Raw genomic sequence first — 7989 nt, 5'->3', positions numbered from 1 at the left:
CGCAATGCGCAAGATATACTCGTTAAATGTTGATCCCAAAGCGTTTGATCCTGATTTTTTAAATACGAACGGATCGCAGCTAACAGAGAACGATTAACACGCTCAGCTGCGTTGCGGAGAATATAAAGCGGTATACTGATGTTTTATGCCTAGTTCAGTAAGAAAAGAATTGAACGAATTTGCCTTAAATTGAACACCATTATCACTAACGATGATTTCCGGTACTCCAAAACAATGAAATATCTGTTTTAAAAAAAATTCTTGTATATCCTCCGTGCGAAACTTTTTCAGAGGTTGTAACCAATGATACTTACTGAAATGGTCAAGAACAATTAATAAACCGACAAACCCATTTTTGCTACGAGGGTAAGGACCAAGTAAATCGATACACAGACCTTGAAAAGGTCTACAAGTTGGAATATGCTGTCCCATAGGTAGTCTAAGCGTATAATTTGGTGCTTTGAACTCCTTACAAGTGTCACATTGACGAATATGGTCACGCACATCCTTTACCATACCAGGCCAAAAAAGAGTTCTACGTATCTTGTCAATAGTCTGCTGCATACCTGAATGTGAAGAGGTATGGCTATCGTGAGCTTGTTTTAGAACATCAACTCTGAGTTTATCCGGTACCCACAGTTTCTAAGAAAGCTTCTCTTGATAAGAATCTCCATTAGCATGTTCGGTTCGAATATCCAAATGTTTATTTACAATTTTGACATCTGAGAATTCGTCTGGATTTTCGGTGATTTTCTTCTTCAGATACATATAACTATCGTCCAAAAATGCTTCAGAGTCCAGATCTATAATCGGACCCATTTCTATTGCCTCTATCGAAAGGTTTGGCAATCTTGATAACGCGTTAGGATTCAAGTGTTCTTTTCCTTTCCTATGCGACATATTAAACTTAAATTGTTGTAAGCGAAAATCCATCGAGCTAATCTCCCAGAAACATTTTGTTGACGCATTAGCCACCATAAACTAGAGTGATCAGTAACTACTTCAAATTCTTGTAATTCTAAATAACACCTACATTTTTCGATAGCCAGTATAACAGCTAAACATTCACGTTCAGTAACACTATAATTGCGTTGGGCACGACCTCACTTTTTAGACATGAAAGCAATATGTTTCTCTTCCTCTGCGTCTGATAATTGGACAAGTACAGCGCCAATACCATATTCGCTGGCATCACAATGTAAGAAAAATTTCTTAGGTCCAGAATTTAATAGATCCTTCAACTTATTCATAGAAGCTTGAGCTTCCGGAGTCCAAACAAAATTTCTTTTTGTTGACAACAGTTCCGTTATAGGATAAGTGAGATCGCAAAATTCGGTATAAAACGGCGGTACCAACCGCAAACTCCAAGAAATCCTCTAGTTTGTTTCAAATTCCTAGGTGGTGGCCAATTTTTAATACATTCAATCTTTGACGGATCGGTGCAGATACCTTTACTGTCTATTACATATCCTAAATAACTAATGCTTGCGACACAAAACTGACTTTTCTCTATGTTAATGGACAGATTAGCTTTCCGAAATTGCTCCGCGATTCTTGCTAACACCGAAAGATGAGATGAGCAATCCTCTGAAATTATACACAGATCATCTAAATAGCAAAAAACACAATGGCGAAGGTCAGCAAGGACCACTTCATCCATTAGACGACTCATAGTAGATGTGGCATTACAAAGGCCGAAAGGCATAACTTTGAATTGATATAACGGTCTCCATGGTACTGTAAATGCTGTAAAAGGTTTGGATGCTTCCGTTAATTCTGTTTGCCAATAGGCATCCTTTAAATCGATTTTGGAAATAATATTTGCCTTGGGTAATCTTGAAAAAATACTGTCAATGCTGGGCAAAGGATAAGCATCCTTAATTGTGACTGCATTTAACTTGCGAGCGTCTAAGCACAGTTGCACTTTATTAGGCTTTATCACTGGTCGAATAGGAGAGCTCCAGGCGCTAACAGCTGGTTCGATAACTCCTAGTTGAATCATACGATCGATATCCGTGTATACTAATTTTTCAACAGCGGGACTAATAGCGTAAAAACGTTGCTTTACCGGTTTGGCTTCGCCAATCTCGATATGATGTTTTATTAAGGACGTACGTCCGAGATGATGACTTGCATTGGGAAACATTTGCTTGGCGGCTTCAAGCTGTCTAATTTGCGAATACGTGAGAGAATAAGAACTAGGGTCAGTCTCTAACTTCTTTTCAGAACCAATCTCGATCGAACTAATAATATTTCCTTAATCTTAACGTGCGTTTAGACAAGGCTTGGTCAGATCAGAAAATTCTGTCTTTAACAGTAAGGTAATGTTGTAAACGCTCAGGATATGACAAAAATCTTAGTGGGAGTTTGTGAGACTTTCGTACGTTTACTTTATAATTCACAATGTTGATACTTGGTTGAACGTTTTCCGAGTTTGATGTAACTAGTGCGGTCGGTTTTCCGCTAACCTTTTTATACAATCTTGACATTGAGGCTTGTAAACATTGGCCGTGCCGCAACCGTAACAAAAAATGGTGCGTTCATATTCCTCGTCTGGGTCTAGAACTATTTTATTATGTGTTAGATTTTCTTGCATCTGTACTAATCTACAAAGGTGACCTATTGATGCGATGGATTGATATAGTAACTTTTGTCGTATCTCTGTCAACAGGTTATTTTGTAAAATTTCCATCAGCTCCTCTTCGTCTAACTTTATACCGAACTTGTCAATCAAAGAAGCTACCTCATCGTAAAAACAAACAAAAGATTTTCAAACTTTTTCGCACGCTTTCTCGCACGAATCATTTCTTTGCTCATAAAATCTGATCGATAGTCTTTATATTGCTGACGAATAGCTGAACAAAACTCGCTCCATACTATTCGAGGGACTTGCTTATGATATCTCCAATACCACTCGCGGGCTTTTCCTCCAAATAATATTTGAATATGTTTAAATAAATTCATCTACTCCTAGACCTTCCGTAGATCCGTCAAAACGTAGATTCCATTTCTGCATTACATTTGCAATTTTTGCATTTTGAACAGTTGTAGGGCAGGGTGAACTGATCAGAGATCGGGTTTGGATCGTGTCTAATGGGACTTCTCGCTGGCCTAAATTCATAGGTAACGACGATACTACACGAGAAACTGTTTGTTCTATCACATTTTGTATGACCGTATAATCGATCTCTCGATTAGGACGAGTATTATTACCACGCTAATTAGGCATGGTTCTAGGTAATTGCGGTTCTGGTTGATTACTACTGTGACTGATATAGCTGGTTCGTTGAGCTGTTCTGCTCTGTCTATTGGGACTTGACTTAGCTGTTTTGTAAAATTACGAGTCCATGCTCGAGAAGTGCTGGGTGCCGATGACAAATGTTTTTCCTTCGCTTTTGGTGAACAGTTGCCTACTACCAGTTTTATTCTAGACACATTTATCTCAGTCTCACAAATTGGGCAATTCTTTTCCTTTTCTAGTAGAGCTTCCAAACAGGATTTATAAAAATGTGTTTACAGGGAGTACAGAAACATGTTTGCGTGTTGTACAAAACCAAGGAACAAATTTTGCATATGTCTTCTGACATGATTTGAAATCTTAATTAGCTAAATGAACCTAAAGAATATTGGTAACTTTGTTATTTTTGTTTTTGGGCTATTGCATCTACAAAATTGTTTCTTTTAGTCAGGCTTTGACACCAGAACATTAAATCATCCAAATCTTACTATAAAACAATATGTTCGTGTTCTCTTCGATTTCTTTAGACTTTCAGCTGTCGTAACATGATCTTAAATCCAATCAGTACTGATATCGAAACATCCAATATACAATAATCTAAATTGTTAAGAAAAGTTTGAACACCTTTACTAAACGAGTGCTAAATTATCGAGGACTTTAACTAAACGAGCAATTTGTGATACAGAGTGTTTTGAAATTCTTGTTTACATTCATTCTTGCTTTTAACTTTGCGGCTGAATATTCTTAACAGAAACATCGGCTGCGCCAAGCAGACTTAAACCGTGCAGGTTCATTTATCCGCGTAAGTTAAACCATAATATAGTCTAACAAAATCGACGAAAAATTTGAAACCTCATGTTTTGATCTTAAGACTTTCCTGATATACTTGAACTCAACAATTTATATCCTTAGGGTTGAACTACTACTTCTAAAGTGGTCTGCTGTCAAAATAACCACATGCCGTAACTTAAATGAACTTCTTGTTTATGTCTAATATTGTCAAGGAGTTGACTATGCTTTTCTCCTGCCCCACGTTGGGCGACAAAAATTTTATGTAACCTTCCTATTCTGTTTCTCGCTGTGCGCCATAATTTTTATATAATCGGTTCTCCTATCACAGCGACAATAAATCAATCGATAACCGAAGGAAGGCGGTAGGTGAATTGCAGCAGATTGAGATCCTCTGGTTCCGTAGCTCTTGCGGGCTGGGGGGGTTGTTTGCTGAATCTCTACCTTTAATTATAAAATTAAATTTTATTAGGATCTCTACTGAAACTAACTTTAAATGAAAATCGAACGACTGGCAGAAAATACTTACGAACACAGTGAAGAATTCATGTAAATAAAAAAGACGAAAGAAATGAAGGTGTATCCTTTTGTTTACAAGCTAGCGGTTACTGAGGTTAAGATGTAGATGGACCTTGTCAGTTCGATACCCTCTCAACCATGAATCTTTATTGTCATTTGTAAAGATGACCCATGTCACTAGGAAAATTAATTATAAAGCTTAAGCAATCATATTCGAATTCATTATAATTTCAGATAGAAGCATTTCTTATTGTACACAATAAATTTTAAAGAAATATTTACAGACTAATTTTAAACAGCTGGTCCGGTATGACTCAACATTTTGAGAATCCGAACTTTCAGACTTGCAAAACAATGGAACTCAAAGTAAATTAAACTATTGAATAAGAGGGACTAAACTAGTAGTATAAAAGAGAGCTTACTAGTTACACATTATTAATTATTGTAGAAGATTGTATTGTAGAAGGAATAGAAAAAATATAGAAGGAATATCAAATGAATCAAGTTAATATTTTTTCTTGCAATTATTCATCTTATTTCAAGTTCTCTTGTTTTTTTTTTTTTTTTTAATTGTTTAGAGTTATTTTAAATTTTCAAGCGGCACAAATTTACTCATTAATTTTCATTTTTCTTCAAGTCAAACATTATTTACAGGAATCTCTTTTTTTTTTAATTTAATTATTTGGTTGATCACAAAACGCTGAAACAGAAATTACTTCAACAAATCAGAGTATCAATTGACTACCATCCCCCACAGTTCACAAAAACTTGGTTGAAAGTAGCCGAATTGATACCGCTTAATACACTAGGCACTTACCCCAAAGTTTATTCACTGAAAGGCCTTTCATTGATGCACTGTGGGATGCACTTATGACCACCATTAAACTCTGTTTCACTCACTTTGCTTTTACATTTACTCTATTTTACGTTACTCTTGACTTGAATTATTTAATATAACCTTAACGAGACTTTAATTGATTCAATATTTGACTTATTTACATTCTCTCTTGGTTTTTTTTTTTTACGTTTAACTTGATTAGGAATTGAAATGTAAAATAAGATCACAAAGGAAAAATATCTGCACTTAAAGATTTCGTTCAAAACGATGTTAATTTAAAAAAAATGGTAGGAGCTTTCGAGGTGGTCACATGGAATGCGCTAAATCGGGCGACAGCAAGCAGTATCCAGAATTTGGCGAAACGACAAGCTTTGTCTGGATCAGCAATGGCAGAAGGTTAGGTAGGACACTGCCTTTAAAACCTTGCCGTACAAAAAATCCGGTTCACCGAAGGTTAGGACACCTTTCGGGAAATGAGACACTTTGGCCGCACCGTAAGCCTTAACTTAGAAACGTTGTGGCACTACCGGTGTTTAGTTGGCGGTGTCTTTTCAATGTCCGAATGCCAATTCCAGAAGGCAACGACAACCGAAAATTCGGATGCACGTGCTCCGGCACCAGAAATGGGTATTTGAAAACTCGCCGGTTTTCCAGAAAATAATCTTCCCAAACGAAAGCTATCAGCAATATTGGCCAGAAAATGTAAGGTTTCCAATCTAGGATATAGAGTAAGATGCACATGGCGGCGGGGTAAAAATTCTAATTAACCTCAGTTTTAAAATGAAATGAAGCCTAGCAAAAAAAAATGAAGCGTGTTGCCACCTCAAGAAAAACGATAGATCATTTATCGCTATCCCCATATTATGCGTTTATCGATTGATCGATACCAATATTTTTATTTATTTTTATTTGTCGCTATTGGCAAAGTGGCGCGTAAAATCATTAAGTTTAAAAATTTGAAAGTTTAAACTAGCGCACGCTACAGGACTCTCACTCTTTTGTATCCAATTCGGATAGATTCTGGAAGAGCATGCAAGGCGAATGTTATTATTATGCGTCCGGTGTCAACCAGTTTTTTTTCCTGTTTTTTCTTAGTATTTTTCAAACTTCCGATACGTTTTGAACTTTTAATTCGTTCAATATTTTCGTTTCGTCGATGTTGCCTAATTCGTTGCTGTTAATCACTCCTTTAGCCAGTATGCTTTTGATACCAGTGAATATCCTACGAGCCGATATTCTCTGCCCTTGGCTTAAAAGTTGCTTCTCTTATCTATTGCAACTGCTATTGATCCATAAATGGGCATACCCTGCACATTGGGTTTCCTTCCAGTCCATGCCTCATAAGGCGTCATACGTTGGTATGATCTGTTTCGAATGTAACACGGTGTCATTATTGCCTCTGCTCAGAGAAAATCCTCCATATCCGGGTGTAAAAGCAAACATCTTGCTATTCTGTTGAGGGCTATATGGAACCGTCAACTGACGCAAAATTCCATGATCCTTTAAATACGCATCAAAACGCCTATTGAAGAATTCTCGGCCGTTGTCACTTCTTATTGCCTTCAATTATTGACCAGTCTGTCTTTCAGCCATCTCCCTGAATTCCACGAATTTTTCGAATACTTAGTTCTTCGATTTTAGACAATACGTAAATATTCGTCATCTATGAATGTCAAAAAATATGAAGAGCCGCCAAGAGAACGTTTCTGAAAAGGCCCACATACATCGGTATGTACCAATTCCAAAAGATGCTGAGCTCTATGTTTAGACGCCGATGGGAAAGGTTGAGTATGAATCTTGCTTTTCATGCAAGTCACACATGGCATCTTCTCAGAGAAATCCACATTTGTCATGTCATCCACCATGCTACGTTTAACAATATTCATTAGACTTGATCCTGCGATCTGCTTCTTCCAGCAACTTAATCCTGAGACTGTCCAAAGAAGGCAGACTATTATGTGTCTCCATCGCAATAACGAAGTTTTCAAATTCCTTTGGCAAACTTGAAAGTAATATGGTCACTGCTAGTTCGTCTTCTACCTTAATATTCAATGTCATCTTGTCCTCTCTCAACTGCAACCCAAGCAACTTTTTATATAGCGACACCATCCGAACGGGTCCGCTTGGCTCATACGTTTCCTTGAGCTTATCCCATGCTTCCTTTGCTGTACCACAATTCTTGAGGTAAACCACGCTTTCTGATTCCGTGCATCCCACGTAGCAACCGCATTCCCTTCCGTAGGCCTCGTCTCGCCTATGGAGTTCCATAATTTACATTTTTGTGTCTAGATCTCTGGGATCACTTTTCTTAACTAACTTCTTTCACTTACATGTGATTCTTTATCGATTCTTCATCCTCCACTAGTCCAAAAGTTCCGTTCAAGGTCTTATTTTCAACGTTCTTCTTTTTCGACTTCGCTGGAGTTCGTAATGGTGGCAAAATTTCGGTTTTTCGCGACTTTGTGGCGCCGACTGGTAGACTTTTCGAGAACGTTTTCTTAGAAAAGCTACCGTGCACTACTGAAATTTTCACAACTGTACAACTTTTGATGTTTGGAAGTTTTATACCAAATTCCAACACAACCACATTTAAACCATTCTAAGA

The sequence above is a fragment of the Drosophila tropicalis genome, unplaced genomic scaffold, assembly GCF_018151085.1.
Source record: "Drosophila tropicalis isolate 14030-0801.00 unplaced genomic scaffold, ASM1815108v1 contig_573, whole genome shotgun sequence".
NCBI classification, from domain to species: domain Eukaryota; kingdom Metazoa; phylum Arthropoda; class Insecta; order Diptera; family Drosophilidae; genus Drosophila; species Drosophila tropicalis.
The sequence above is the reverse complement of the archived record's forward strand: the minus strand, read 5'-3'. Positions refer to the sequence as shown.